Genomic DNA, 16,072 nt, shown 5'->3' with positions numbered 1-16,072 from the left:
AGTAGTTCTGAATATTTATTGAGTGTTCATATAGGTCAACTGTTCTTAAGTTTTTCATGCATATTAACTCTTGATACTCAGACAGTTTTCCCTTAAGGCATGATGGCAAACAAGGGAGCACAAGCAATGGAGCAGTTATAGGGGCATAAATAGAGATGAAAGTGTTTAGGTTCTTGAATAGGCTTGTAGACTACTTGGTACAGAAGATCTATGGGCCTGAAACATACCTTTAAGGATAATGTGTGGGTTGATAATGTCATGCACAAGGAAATTTGTTTTGTTATTTTTGGTGCTGAAGATTGAGCACAGAGCACTTCACAAGCTGAACAAAACACTGAGATGTATCCCCGGTCCCTGAAGTACATTTTATTCCCCCTGCATTTTGTGCCTAAAACTGCTGTAACCTCATGGTGTGCTCTCCTTCTGTTTTAAGGAATACATTGTATTTAGTTATTTAAAACTTAAAGGCTAATGTTTGATGCTGTTGTTACAATTTGTGTGTGTGTGTGTGTGTGTGTGTGTGTGTGTGTGTTTGAGAGAGAGAGAGAGAGAGAGAGAGAGAGAGAAAGAGAGAGAAAGCCTTGAAATAATGCAGACTTAAACACTGAAGGAAATGTTTTTTATTGCCTTCTTAAAATATTCTTCTAGGACTCGTGGGCATTCATCCATTAATAATCAACTTGGTATGGTTTCCAGTTCTGAAAAGATCAAGGATCCAAGACAACTTAAGGATAAAGCATTCATTCAGCAATGTATTCAAAAGCTCTATGAGGTATTCTATAATTTAAATTGTCTGATTTGAGTGTTTTTGCTCTCAACATTTTTTCTAATTCAAAACTTTCAATGTTTCATAAAAATGATTGTAGTTTCTTACAGAAAATGGTTATGTACATAGTGTATCCTTGAAGTTTCTAGAAGCCCCATCAACTAAAGATTTCCTAAAGATCTTTGCCTTTCTTTATGGCTTCCTATGCCCATCATATGAACTGCCTGTCAAGAAATTTGAAAAAGAAGTTCCAAGAATTTTCAAAGACCTTGGGTATGTGATTTTCTTTTCATCTAAGATCTTATCAGAACACAGGAGAAAGACATTATTGTAAGTTTTTGAATACTTTGAATTAGTAGGTTCCGTTTTAGGATAAGCAATGTGAACAGTATGTGTAGGATGAACTGAAGAGGAAGGAAAATTGATAGACCGTAGAATATTCAGCCTTTTTTGTTCCTGTAACAAAACACCGATGCTTGGTTATTGGTAATTATAGGAGCTAGGGAGCTAAAGAGATGGCTCAGTGGTTAAGAGTATTGGCTGGTCTTTCAGGGGACTCAGGTTCAGTTCTCAGCACCCACATGGTAGCTCACAGTCATATACAATGATTTCTCTTTTGATCTCCAAAGCCATCAGGCACACACATGTTATGCATATTTATAGGCAAACCAACCATATGCATAAATTTTAAGTATATATTTATGTTATATATATATGTAATATATTTATATATATATTTGTATATATTCTAGACTACTAGGCTTAAAACACACCATATATACACTCTCACACACACACACGCCTGTACACACGCACAAAAGCACACATGTGTGACTGGCTTAACACATGGTTATAAAGGATGGAAAGCCCAAAAGCATGACATCAGCACGTACTCAGCCTCTAATAAATAAGAGCCTTCTTGGTGGGTCATGACTAGCCAGAAGGTATCATATGGTAAGGAGGAGCATGTGTGTAGGAAAGGGTTATCTTTATAACAAGACCATGCCTTCAAACCCTCCTTTGTATTGAAATAGATTCTTTCATAGGGCTCTCACCTGCCAGAAGTCTCATGTCTTTGTATCATTAGTATCTGACTCTATGTACTAAGTTCCCAACATAAATTCTGCAGAATAAACATTCAAGCCATAGCAGTCCGCTATAACAGAAGTTTAGGTGATAGAACACAAAGCTCAAACAACGAGGAATATAAAGTACAGCCTGGAATGGTGGTAGGCCTTTAATCTCAGAACATCAAAGCCTGAGGCAAATAGATCCTCTGAACTCAAGGGTACCCTGGTCTACATGATGAATACCAAGCTAGCAAAGTTACTGGGTTAGTCCCGGTCACAAGAAAGTATAAAGGGCCACTTGATCACCACAGTTTATGGTGGCAAAAGCATAGCAGTAAGGTCTGATGAAAACAATGAGATTGTCTCATTATGATTTTGTGATATTTGAGTAAAACTCAGAATAAAACCAACAGAGGGGGCTGGAGAGACGGCTCAGAGGTTAAGAGGACCTGAGTTTAATTTCCAGCAACTACATTGTGGCTCAAAACTACTTTGTGGCTGTAATGAGATCTAGCCCCCTATTCTGCTGTGTGGGCATACAGACAAGCAGCACATTGTATGCATAATAAATAAAAAGTATTTTTTTTAAAAAAAAAAAGCTAGTGGAGGGAAGAGTTTATTACATTAATCATCAAGGGAAGTAAGGGCAGTAACTCAAGGAGGAACCGAGGTAGGAACTATGAAGCCAAGCTGTTTACTGACTAGTTCTCCAGAGCTTGCTCACCTTGCTTTCTCCTACAGTCCATTACTACCTACTCGGGTGGCACTGCCCACAGTGGACTAGCCCTCTCCCGTCAAGCATGAGTTAAGGAAGTGCTCCATGGATAAGACCACAGGCCAGCCTAATGGAGACAATTCCTTTATTGAGGTTCCATCTTTCCAGATGACTCTAGTTTGTGTCAGGCTGACAAAGTTAACCAGGAGAGAGATAAAGTTTAAAAGCATTATAAATAAAGACAAGCACAGATCCGATGTGGTGCTGCACACCTGTGATCCCAACACTTGGGAAAACTAAGAAAGGAAAGCTGTTTGTTTGGAGACACAGGGACGAAAGTAGATTTAGTGACAGATAATCACTAATGTGTAAGAGAAGTACATTGAATGTAGGAAAATGAGAAGGTTTTTTAGGAGAATCCTTCTATACTCCGCTGTGAAGCACCTTGAAAAATAATCTGTGGAATGGGAATAAATATACAAAAATTATTGATGAATAAAATCTTCAGAGTAGACGAAAATATCTTCTCAGCAGCTGAATGTGCATCTTTAAAATACACCTTTACTGTAGCCTTTATGCTTGCTAACATGGTTGCTCCATATCTTCCTGTTTCTCATAGGTATCCCTTTGCACTGTCCAAGAGCTACATGTATGCAGTGGGAGTCCCTCATAGCTGGCCTCACATCGTGTCTGCCTTAGTATGACTGATAGACTTCATCAAGGTACTTGATTGATAGTTTAAATCTTACCTTTAAATGTTTTGTTTTGTTTTGTTTTTCCTCACAATGATTTTCTATTTCTTTCCCAATCTGACTTTTTGCAACTTGTCTCAAAACCTGCTTCTGCTTTCAAAGCATGTTTGATTTGAAGTTCTTCAAACTGTTAGTGTCAGAACAGTAAGCAGGGAGAAGTTCTGCTTGACAGAATCTTTTCCTGGGGTGTTAGAGTTTAGAAAAACATGAACCCACATCATTTTTCTTTGCGATATTCATTTTCTCCATTCTTAAAAATGAAATCAGTAGTAATCACAAGAATAGGAAAATATAGAATGAATGTTCTCCCAACTTACAGATAACTTTTAAGTTATTTTCTTTGGATATAGTTTTATTTGGTTTTGTGGTATTAGGAGTTGAACCATGGGTGGTTCTAACATTGAGGTGCACTTCAGCCCTGGACATAGGTTTGAAAGTCCTGTTTACTCTAAAAATGTGTACAGCCCTGTGTCACATGCTGATGTTCAGTCATTGACCGATGGCATGTTGGTCCCATAAGATTATGACAGATATGAACTAATTTCTGTCACTTCGTGATGGAGCCATTACAAAATGGCTCATCTCTGGTGATGCTGATATTATCCTGTGCTGCAGCCATATAAAAGTATAGCTCATGACTTAATGTTGCCTAACATGTTTACCGTACTTATTTCAGAGTGTACTACATTTTTTAAGCAAATAATTTTTTCTGTAAAACAGTGCCATGTTGATCTGTAGCAGCTTCTTTTTTCTACATACTAACAAATATTTTTCCAAGGAAACTATAGCAATTAAAATTACTCAGCCTCCAGATGTGATGGCACACCCATTTAGTCCTAGCACTCAGGACAGAGGCAGGAAGATCTCTGAGATCAGGGACAGCCTGGTCTAAGCATACAAACCCTGTCTCTATGCAACCATGTGTGAGCATTGCATGCCTATGGAGAGGCATTACTGTTTCAAAGTCTACCTTTGTGAAAACTTTAAAGCTGTTTGTTTTCTTTGTTCTATATCTTGCTATGTGTTTTTGCTATTAAGTTGAAACTTTTCTTCTTTGTTTTTTTGGTTGGTTGGTTTTTCTGAGAATGAATCTCTCCATGTTGTCTAGTCTGTACTCTGGGGTCAAATAATCTTCCCACTGCAATCTGGTAAATAGCAGGAACTACAGGTATGTGCCACTGCATCCAGCTTTTAATCCAACATTTAATTGGAACCTTTTTGTATCAAGTCCCTTCTGTCTCAAACAGAGTCAATGATTTGGGAAGGGGTATTGTTGTGTTTGGTTTGGTTTTTTTGTCAGGTTGCTTTTCCTTTGAGAAAGGAATGGCTAGGATATGGTGAGTAGTTGTTTTGGTTCACCATTTTGGAATAGAAACTATTTCACTGGTAGTCTTGACTGTGACCACCAGTCCTTGGCAATATATCCAGATTTGTTGGTTTATTTTTTGTTTTGTTTTGGGTTTTTTTTTTGGACTTGGATTGGTGTTCCCTAGGTTTATGTTCCCCCATGTTAGAGTTTGAGTCTCTTTTATTATGTGTAAGTACTCTTCAGCTGAACCGCAATTCCCAGTTCTGATGATGCCTTTGAAGATTCTGTGTTTTGTTTACCCCTCCCTCATTGGTTTCAAATTGCATTCATAAACATTAGGGAAAAATTCCCACCTTGACAATATTCAACATTATCATTTGGGGAAGTCTTAATTTGCTCATTTATTAATCTCTGTTTCTTCAGTAAGATAATAGCTTTCTTACTATCAAGTACCATATTTTTAAGTTCCTTTTGTTTTGAATGTTTTCTTAAGTATATTTCTAAGTTATTAATGCTGAGACTTGTAGTGATATTTCAAGACTTTCTTATCTCACTACTCCTAATGAACTATTTTACCCCATTCTAAGTTATTTTCTATTACTACCACTGTTTACAAAGAAAGGGTTTTGTTATTTAGTCATGATATATTTAAAGAAAAGGTTGTGTTTTCCCTACAGAAGTGGATCTGCTATCATCTCAAAAATGACTTTTGATGCCAGGCTTAGTGATTGTAGCCTGTAATCTCATGTACTTAGGAAATTAAGGCAGAAGGATCACAGGTTCCTTTACTTACAGGTACTTCTACAAAGAGAGGTTGAGGCCAGCCTGTGGCACTTAGATCCTGTGTCAAGACAAAAAGGAAAAGAGAACTTAAGAATAGCTCAGTGATAGGTTGCTGGTCTCGCATTCATAAGCCTGTTAATTCACTCCTAACATCCCACATAAAGTTGCTGCTGGCTGATGATGGAACAGAGTGATAGGGAGCTTGTCTAAGCACATATAAGATCCTGACATAATGATTGTAGGAAGAATTGAAAATATTCCTTTAAAATGTTATTTTTATTTATTTATGTGTGTGAATCTCTGTGTGAGGCCAGAAGAGAACATTGGGTCCACTAGAACCAAAGTCACAGGCATTTGTGAGCCATGCAACACATAAGCTGGGAAATGAACTTGAGTCCTCAAGAAAAGCACCAAGTACTCTTAACAATTTGAGCCCTCTCTCCAGTTCTGAAAATGTAATCATTCTCTTCACCTCCATATATAGTATATGATTGATGGCCTCTATTTGTCTACTATTTGTTATTTTGCTCTGATTTTAAATTGCTTCATAATGTTTTATAAGTGGCTTTATAGTTTCTCTCATTCTTCACTGTGCCTCTTTGCTCACTTATCACACAGTATGCATAGCAGCAGTTTGACCATGGCCACATCTCTTTTAGAGACTAAATGACAAGGTTGCATGTGCTCCAAAATAAATTTTGGTTGGGGTCTGGTTTGGACTTCCTGTGCCCTGAATAATGCTCAGGATTAGTATTTTGTTAGAGAATACCACCTTCACCTGGTGGGGCTCCATTCTATTGCTTTAGATGAAGACCCTGTCTCAAAACAATGTTAGCAAGGGGCTTGAGAAATGACTTGGTTAAGAGAACTTCCTATCTACCCTTCCAGAGAACCAGAGTCCCAGCGCCCACTCCAGGTAGTTCTCAATTATCTGCAACTTCAGCTACATGGAGTCCAGTGCCCTCTTCTGACATCGCAGTACACTTTATATATAAGAACAAATCTTTAAAAAAAAAAGAATGAATTTTACAAACTATCTGTTCCACTAATCTAATGTTTTGTTTGTGTACTAATTAGATTTATCGTGCCATGAAAGAAAGAGCACCTTGGGGGCTTGGGGAGAAGACAATGAAGATGGTATAAAACATAATAAGGTACTATATATTACTATTAACAATATTTAAACATGATGCTTTTATATTCTTCACTAAAAGATATTCTTTTACATAACTTGTCTTTTGTTTTCTAGGAAATTTCTGAGTTTGATTTTTTTAAACCAGATTTAATTCATTAATTTTTCCTGTTTAAAATCCCTCATGTGGTGGCCAGAGCTGAGGCCTGTGTCCTCTGAGCAGAGACTCTGTTGTGAGTTTTCACAGATGGTCAAGGAATTCCCGATAAGGAGACTTGATGAACATAGACTTTTTCCGGAGGTTAGGGGTCAGGTAACTGTATGTCATGGAGATGGCCTCAAAAGTGGCCTTGGCAAGGTTTCCCAAATTCTTACTACATATTCTTGACTGTCCTAGAACTTTCTATGTAGTCCAGGCTTTTCCCTACTCAAACAGATGTCCCTGCTTCGCTTACAAATGCTGGGATTGACAACATGGAAAGCCATTCCCAAGCAAAGCGCTTATAAAATCGATCAATCTAAAGGAAAATATTTTTAGTAAAATAAATTGGTTCTGGGGCTGGGGAAATGGCTCAGAGGTTAAGAGCATTGTCCTGAGTTCATTTCCCAGCAACTGCCTGGAGGCTCACAACCATCTGTAATATGATCTGTTGCTCTTATGTGGCATGGAGTTGAACAGGGAGAAAGAATATTAAATACATAATAAGTAAATAAATCTTTTTTAAAAATGATCTTTTAAAAAAGTACTGAGTGTGCATACTATTGAAATGACCTTATAATTTCCTAAATTACTAACTACAAATATTTTAAAATGTTAACTAAAAAAGGCTAATTTAACCATGTTCATCCCTTTAATCCTAAAACTCAGGAGGCAGAAGCAGGCAGACCTCTGTGAGTTCATGGCCAGTCTGGTCTGTATAATAAATCCCAGACTTGCCGGGGCTACATAGTGAGACCTGTCTCAAAAAGAAAAACAGAAAGAAAGAAAGAAAGAAAGAAAGAAAGAAAGAAAGAAAGAAAGAAAGAGAAAAAAGAATAAAGAGATGTATTAGAACTAATATTTGTGTTATAGATCAACTTCCTTTTCCTCCTGTTTCTTACTTTAATGTAATTATTTGTCAAGACAAAACATAACTATATGGTGAGCATAGGGGTTAGGGAATTGCTGGAGCTTGAATTCCAGGCACCTCATGCCAAAAAGTCCTCATAAATTGTTCAGACTGGCCTTAAACTGCTCTGTACTCAAGGAAAGCCTTGACCTCACAAACCTTCTTCTTTGGCTTCACAAGTAGTTGAGACTACAGGATTGGCACATACTGACTCTTAAAATACTGCATGTAGGTTGTTCTGGTTTATTTTGTTTAGGCTGCTGTAGTTAGGCATATTGTTACTTAGCTCAGTTACCACTTCCAAAAAGTAGTTGTGCTAAATGTAATAAATGTATGGTGGTACACTCTCATAACCTCAGCACACAGAAGGCTAAAAAATGGGAGATCAGAAATGACAAAGAGAAAAGTAATTATTTGTTGGTGAGGTTTCTGTCTTCCCGCAATCATTAAGTCCCAAAGAAGTCACACAGAAGTCTATATTAGTTATAAACTGATTGTTCCATTACCTCAAGCTTCTTATTAACTCTTATAACTTATATTAGCTCATTATTCTTATCTGTGATAGCCACATGGCTCAGTACCTTTTTCAGTGGCATAGTCACATCTTGCTTCTGTGTCTGGACAGGACTGAAGAGGTAGCTTCCCTCTTCTCAGAATTCTCCTGTTCTCATTGACCTACCTCTACTTCCTCTCTGGTTGTCTCACATATATTTCCTGCCTACCTACTGGCCTATCAGCATTTATTTAAAACATAATTAATGAAATACAGACATTTGTCCTGCACCAATTATTTTTTTAAACCATAAGTATAAGTTGGTCTCATATGCTTTATTAGAACATAAAATGCATGGCAAATCCCACTGTATTCTAAAATACAAACATTAGCTCGAGAATAAACTTTGAATTATGTGTGTTGCCTGATATATATTAAGGACCATAGGCATCTCAAAATAACAATTGCTTTGTGCACTAGTTTTCACTGTGTCTGGTTAAAGCCTGTCTCACAAAATGAAAGTGGTAATCATTCTAGTCTCATCTTTTATGAATGGCTGAGAAATAGTTTAAAGTTATATTAACTGACTTAGTATCAATGACTATCATTAACTGACTTAATATCAATAGTATCAATGACCTTTTCTGTAGCCAAAGATAAGCTTCTAAACTGAACCTAGGGCTAAAGTCTACAAAGAATCCTGATAAAATTACATGTGTCTTTTGAGCATTTGGAGAGAGGCGAAGGCCAGGATGGCCCAGAAAGTTTTAAAGCCGCTGGTCGAAGTGGTCATCAGATTTTCTGTTTGGTCTCCATTTAAACAAGACTGCAGGAAACAGACTGATGGCCAGACAGTAACTTCTCAGTTGTGCTTGCTCACACTCGGAGGCTGAGATTGTTTCCAGGGTCACTTTGGCTGGCATTTTGGTTGTTAGGTTTCACATATGCAAAAAAACTCATTATCCTAGGTTTGAGGAAATTGCTTCTTTAAAAAAAATGCTTTGGGGAACAACAAAATGCCAACTAAATATGGCTCTTTAGAACTGCAGCTGTCCTGGAAGGAAACTGGTCACCAGAAGCCCAGAGGCTACCAGGAAGGAGCTACAGATGTAGCTGCAGAGCTGAACTGCCCATTAGCCCCTCTGCTCCCAAAGGCTTGACATAAGCACAGGTTTTACATTGAATCCAGCCTCTTTGTGTAAGGGCTAATATGGGTGTGTACTTGAGGTCATCACAGCGGCTGAAGTCCTTAGTGAGCCTGAGTCACTGAGAGGGAAAGATGAAGGTCAAAAGTCAGATAGAGTTGCTATGTAAGAATCGTTGCCAGAGCAGTTAAACAGAGATACAAGAATCCATATGTGGATTGAAGGGTTCTCGCTCTTCTTGAAAAATTATTTGCATAAGACACATCCCCAGAAAATACCAGAAAAAATGAAGTATTGGGACATGTTTCTTTTCCACCTGGGACTCTATGGTAACCAACCACTTGACAATTATACTCTTCTCCTTCGCGAAAGAGGAAAGCTCTCTTGAGTTATCTGGTCCTCCAGCAACGCTGACCCGAGTAGTCACTAGCACCCCTTCCTTTAGTTAGTCCTGCAACGAGATTGCTGGCTTAAAGCTGCCTTTCTCCTGCTTCTGCAAGCACATTCATAAAGGGTGTGGTCTGTGGTGAGGAGGTTGCTGAGGTATATTCTGGGTTAAACTGGAGACCAACCGTGTTAAATATAACCCTGTCCCACAGGGACTGCTGCAGTCCTCGTCAGAAAATGCCCCCGTGTCTGTGGCCTGTGGAGGTGAGAGTCCCTTGGATGGGATCTGCCTCAGCAAAGCAGACAAGACTGCCATGCTCACATTGATCAGGAAAGAGGTAACGTTCTCTTTCTGTCTGTAGAGGTCCTGTCTCTGCTGACTCGCCTCACATCAACCTGTAGCTTCCTATTCTCTGTAGCTTATGGTTCCTGTAGATACTGGCCTTGGTGTTGGTGTTCAGCAAGCTGATGCACTGACTTTGTACCCTGAGGTGACCAGATAGTAGATGGAAGGAAAACTGTGTCTGATCAGCTGAAGCACACTGGGTTACTCATGGGTTCTTTTATGTGTATGCCAAAGGAGCACCTGATTCCTCAAGGAGTTATAAGCAGTTAGGAGCTGACACATGGGTGCTGGGAACTGAACTCAGGCCCTTTGCAAGAGCAGCCAGTGCTCTTAACCTGAGTCATCCAGTACCATCTCTATATTCTTCTTCTTTTCTTTCTTTCTTTCTTTCTTTCTTTCTTTCTTTCTTTCTTTCTTTCTTTCTTCTTTTTTAAATGTACATTGGTGTTTTGCCTGCATGTATGTCTGTGTGAGGTGTTAGATCCCCTGGAAATGGAGTTGTGAGCTGCCGTGTGGGTGCTAGGAATTGAACCTGGGTTCCCTGGAAGAGCAACCTAACCACTGAGCTATCTCATCTCTCCAGCCCCCATCTCTGTATTCCTGAGACCCTTTATATAAGCACAAAGACAGAAGATTAGGAAGAAGGGAGAACCTGAGGAGGATAGTGGAAGGGAGGCTCTGGATGCCTGTTTGAGCCCTTTACAGAGCAGACAGATCTGAGACAGGGAGTGGAGAATACTTCTAATTATCAAGACTGTTTCAAATGTGAAGCTGGGTTCTGGTCATTCACAGTGGGCTGCACCCTGAGCCCCTTTGTTCTGACTCAGTTCTCATCATCAACTGCTGAGGCATCACTACAGAAAGGGGTCTGATGGGTGTGGTGTTGTGGTAGTCTCGGCACGTGGGTTGCTGAGGCAGGAGGATCATAAATTCAGAAATAAGACAAAATTGAGAGGGGTTGAGAGTACCTCTTAAATGTTAGGAAGATGTACCTTTCACCTCACCTGGTGGCCGGGCACTGTCCTGTTCACCTCACCTGGTGGTGGCTGTATACAGCGCCCTGTGTAGCTGAGAATGTACTTTCCCAGATGGTTCTGAATACTGAGCTGTACGGTATTCCTAAGTGTTAATTGAATATCTTGTGTCAGACTTGGTCGTGTGTTATTTTTCAGTTTCTAGTAGATTGGTGAAGTAAAACAAAGCTCTATTATAATCTAGATAATCACTGAAGAGATCGAAGCCTATGAGTGGAAGAAAAAATATGAAGAGACCCGAGAAGAAGTCCTGGAGATGAGGTCAGCCTGGTGCTGGAGTGGGTGTGGATCCTTTGTGCGCTGTGGCTGTTGTCAGCAGTGTTCTCTTGTCACAGGATCCATGGCTGTCAGCGCGAGGGCTTTTGCTCTTCGCACTGTGCTCTGGGATTAAGAATGTCGGTGCAGTCAGGGTTTGGTGGCACACACTTTTAATCCCAGCACTCTAGAGGCTGAGGTAGAAGCCAGTGATCTCTGCGTTTGAGCCCAGCCTACTTTACTTACCATGTTCTAGGATAGGTAGGCTATAAAGAAAGGCCCTGTCTCAAAAAAGGAAAAGAAGTCAGAGATAGTATTGACTATTTTCTTCAAATACCATAGCTTCAAGGGTTATTTACAGCATCATCTGTGAATAGAACTTAAATAATTCTTGCCTTTTTAAAAGAACAGAAGTCTATTTTAAAAATATCCATTTATAATAAAGAGTAATAAAACTTACTGGTACAGTCAATGATGGAGGTATTGAAATTAGTAAAAGACAAAATTAATGGGCTTTAAATAAAAATCTTTTAGCCATGGTGGTGATGATGATGGGGGCTTTCAAATTCCTGGAACCCCAGCACTCTGGAGACTGGGGCACGAGGACTACCCCAAGTTTGAGGCCAGCCTGAGCCCCACAACAAATTCCAGACCAGTTGTGTACACATTTGTATCAGAGATTCGTGCCCTCCCCCCCAAAGAAAAAGGAAGTATTTTTTTTCTTTTCCTGTCCAGTTTAGAAATTTAAGAGTCATTGTGTTACTAAAGATAACCTCAAAGAAGAGGAGAAAGCATAAACCTCACCAGCGAGTGAGTGCTGACAAGACATTTTAAACATGACTGCTGTAATTTGAGGTTCTTGTTTTATTTGGTTTGGGGAGACTTCCTGGTTGGAGGCCCAGGCCCCACCTTTAGTGAGCTTACTGTGGCCACCATAAGAAACTTGGATGCAGAGTCCAGCACTAAGGGGCAGCTGCAGGGAGATTGCCCAGCACTGGATTGGTCAGAAGAACCAGGCTTCACTGAGTGAAAGGCCAACTCAAGGGCGTGCTCTTCATTCTCGGAATAAGTGAAATATTTGTGCAGTTGGACATAAGATAAAACTTGAAACTGAATCAGAGGAGAACAGTGCTTAAAAGGTAATGGGCCAGGAAAAGATGGAGTCAGGGTGGATCTCATAGTAGGAGCTCTGAGGAGCGTCTTTAATTCAAAAAGATTGTCTTACAGTATTTAAATAGAAAAAGTAAAGATGGTTGTTTTAATAAAAGACTGAAAGAGACAGGTGTGTATGCCTTTAATCCCAGTACTCAGGCAGAGTCAGGTGGATCTCTGTGAGCTTGTGGTCTACAGAGCAAGTTCCAGGGCAGCCAGAGCTGTTACACAAAGAAACCTGTCTCAAAAAAAGCAAAACAGAACAAAAACAAGAAGACGAAAAGGCTTCTGTCTTAGCTGGCTTTCAGCTGCTATGAAAAACACCATGGCCAAAAGCAACTTGCGGGCATGAAGGGTTTCAGCTTATACTTTCAGGTCATAGCCATCATCAAGGGGAGTCAGAGCAGGAACCAAGGCAGGAATGCTCCTTCCTGGCTTGCTCAGCTAGCTAGCTTTCTTATAGAACCAAACCACCTGCTGAGGGATGGCAGGGTGCTTTCCGTGGATTGGGCCCTCCCACATCAATCAAGAGAACTCCTGAGGGGTCAAGGGTCAGTGTGATCAAGATAATTCTTCAGTTGAGATTCTCTCTTGTCAGGTGACAATAAAAAATTACCAGGACAGTTTATTAAACACAAAGTGTCAAAAACTCTTGCAGTTCAGGATGTGGTCCAGCGGTAGAGCACATACCTAGCTTGTGTGAGACTAGGGCTCCGTTCTTAGCACCCAAGACATAAGCTGTCTTCTTTCCATTTCTCTTCTTCCTTGTGCAGAGAACATTTAACCTTTCAGAACTTTAGTGAACCTAATGGATGTAAGAAAAAAACAAAAACAAAGAGGGGAGACAGAGCAAAGGTGTGGTATTATATTTGTTATTAGGTGTTTGTGAATTTGTTTCAGACAGTCTTTGACTTCCATTGCCTCTCTTCTGATAACAAAACAAGTTTTATGTTATGATTACAACTTACTACTATTTTTACTTTTTAGAAAAATTGTGGCTGAATATGAAAAGACCATTGACCAAATGATTGGTAAGGAGAAAGGTTTTTTGTGTGTTTGTTTTGTTTTCTGAGCATGGGCCCTAGAAGCTATCTGAGCCTGTCAGGTGCCACAGCAGTAGACAAACATGTGTTTTTACAGTTTTGGAATCTGTGGAGACAAAGCCAAGGCTGTGACTGTGTCTGTTTGTCATTTCTTTGGGAACATTTCAATTCCTACATACTTTCTAATTCTCTGTAAATTAAATACCAAGTTCTTGTAGATGGACGCCATCCTACTTTGTTATAGAACACTCGGACTTGCTCAGTCTGCTGCTCCTTGCCCACCTTTCCTCTGTTCATCTCCCAACTCACCTTTCCCATCCTCTAGTGACCGCTATTCTGATCACTACACCTTTAGGATCACCTCATTTAGGCTCCACATATGCTGAGAACATTTAGTGTTTTGCTTCCTGTGCCTGGCTTATTTAATACGATATTCTCTGGGCTGGGCTTTCTTTTCTATGGGGACCGATCCAGTCTGTTCTCATGACTTGTTTCCATGTTTTCTCACCACTGTGACCAAATCCATGATTATAAACAGAAGAGAAAAGACTTATTTTGGCTCATGGATTCAGAGAGTTCAGTCTGTAGTCACTGGGTCCCATACGGTTGGACAGAACACATGTCTTGGAGGGAGTATGTGGGTTCATGAAGGTAGGTGTCCTTCTGCCTTGTCTCCTGGGTGGCCGTGTGGTGTCTTAGTAACAGGCAGTCTCTGCTGTCAGGGTGGTGGACAAGCTGAGGCTTGGGCTCCTTGATCATTTGCCTTGATAGTAGGAAAAGTGGAAGAGATTTACAAAGCAATATAAGTTAGGACATGGAGAAGTCAGTAGACTTTAGTGGTTAACAACGTGTGTCCCCCAAATCTGTTCATAAAGGAGCTGGCCTGGAGTGTCTGTGTAAGAAAGAAAAAGCCACCTTCCTCCAGACCCACGTCAAGCTATATACACCAAGGAGAGCCACAGAGGAGAGCAGCCCATGCCTCTGTATCAGCTAGAAGACCCCTGAGACAGACCCGTGTACCTTCAGTTGAAGGGCCTTTTCCAGGGACTCCACCTTCATCTGCTCTTCCCGGAGCCCAGCATGGAGAGCTGCACTCTTAGACTTTGCCTTTATAACCATGTGTTAAGCCAGTCACACGTGTGTGTGCTTGTGTGTGTGTGTGTGTGTGTGTGTGTGTGTGTATGCGTGTATGTGTGTGAGTATATATATATATATATATATATATATATATATATATATGGTTGTTGTAAGCCTATAGAACTTTGGTACCTAGTAGTCTAATATATATATTTAATATTTATGTATATTGCGGGTTTGCCTATAAATATGCATACCATATGTATGCCTGGTGGCTGTGAAAGTCAAAAAAGGAATCATTGTATATGACTATGAGACACCATGTGGGTGCTGAGAACCTAAGCTGAGTCATCTTGAAGAGCAACCATCTCTTTAGCTCCGTAACTCCTATATTTACCAATTACCAAGCATCAGTGTTTAGTTACAGGAACAAAAGAAGTTGAATATGCTACAATCTATCAATTTTCCTTTCTCTTAAGTTCATTCTACACATACTGTTCACAGTGATCATCCTAAAACTGAACCTACTAACTCAAAGTATTCACAAACTTATAATATGTGTTTCTTTTGTGTTCTAATAAGTTCTTAGACTAAAAATTATATTACATACCCAAGGTCTTTAAAAATTCTTGGAATGTCTTTTTCAAATTTCTTGACAGGAAGTTCATATGATGGGCACAGGAAGCCATAAAGAAAGGCAAAGATCTTTAGGAAATCTTTAGTTGATGGGGCTTCTAGAAACTTCAAGGATACACTATGTACATAACCATTTTCTGTAAGAAACTACAATCATTTTTATGAAGCATTGAAAATTTTGGATTAGAAAAAATGTTGGGAGAAAAAACACTCAAATCAGACAATTTAAATTATAGAATACCTCATAGAGCTTTTGAATACACTGCTGAATATATGATTTATCCTTAAGTGGTCTTGGGTCCTTGATTTTTTTCAGACCTGGAAAATATACCAGGTTGACTATTAATGGATGAATGCCCACTACTCCTAGAAGAATATTTTAAGAAGGCAATAAAAAACATTTCCTTCTGTGTTCAAGTCTGCATTATTTCAAGGCTATCCATCATACACACACACACACACACACACACACACACACACACACAAATTGTAACAACAGCATCAAACATTAGCCTTTAAGTTTTAAATAACTAAATACAATGTATTCCTTAAAACAGAAGGAGAGCACACCATGAGGTTACAGCAGTTTTAGGCACAAAATGCAGGGGGAATAAAATGTACTTCAGGGACCGGGGATACATCTCAGTGTTTTGTTCAGCTTGTGAAGTGCTCTGTTCTCAATCTTCAGCACCAAAAATAACAAACCAAATTTCCTAGTGATTGACATTATCAACCCACACATTATCCTTAAAAGTATGTTTCAGGCCCATAGATCTTCTGTACCAAGTAGTCTACAAGCCTATTCAATAACCTAAACACTTTCATCTCTATTTATGCCCCTATAATTGCTCCATTGCTTGTGCTCCCT

General features: G+C 39.5%; 2 long non-coding RNA genes across 2 annotated transcripts; both read left to right on the top strand.

Moving 5' to 3' along the window:
- The first annotated feature begins 646 nt into the window (after positions 1–646).
- LOC148123229 (uncharacterized) lies at positions 647–3,270 on the top strand. Its single transcript, XR_015737901.1, has 3 exons — positions 647–772; positions 867–1,039; positions 3,171–3,270. It is a non-coding gene; the product is annotated as an uncharacterized LOC148123229 (long non-coding RNA).
- A 7,872-nt stretch (positions 3,271–11,142) lies between these two features.
- Positions 11,143–14,664, top strand: LOC148123228 (uncharacterized). The gene is made up of 3 exons (XR_015737259.1): positions 11,143–11,302; positions 13,436–13,479; positions 14,367–14,664. It is a non-coding gene; the product is annotated as an uncharacterized LOC148123228 (long non-coding RNA).
- Positions 14,665–16,072: the final 1,408 nt, after the last annotated feature.

The sequence above is a fragment of the Myodes glareolus genome, chromosome 1 (genome assembly GCF_982192425.1).
Source record: "Myodes glareolus chromosome 1, mMyoGla1.1, whole genome shotgun sequence".
NCBI lineage: Eukaryota > Metazoa > Chordata > Mammalia > Rodentia > Cricetidae > Myodes > Myodes glareolus.
Note: the sequence above shows the minus strand (reverse complement) of the source record. Positions and strands in the feature narration are given on the sequence as shown.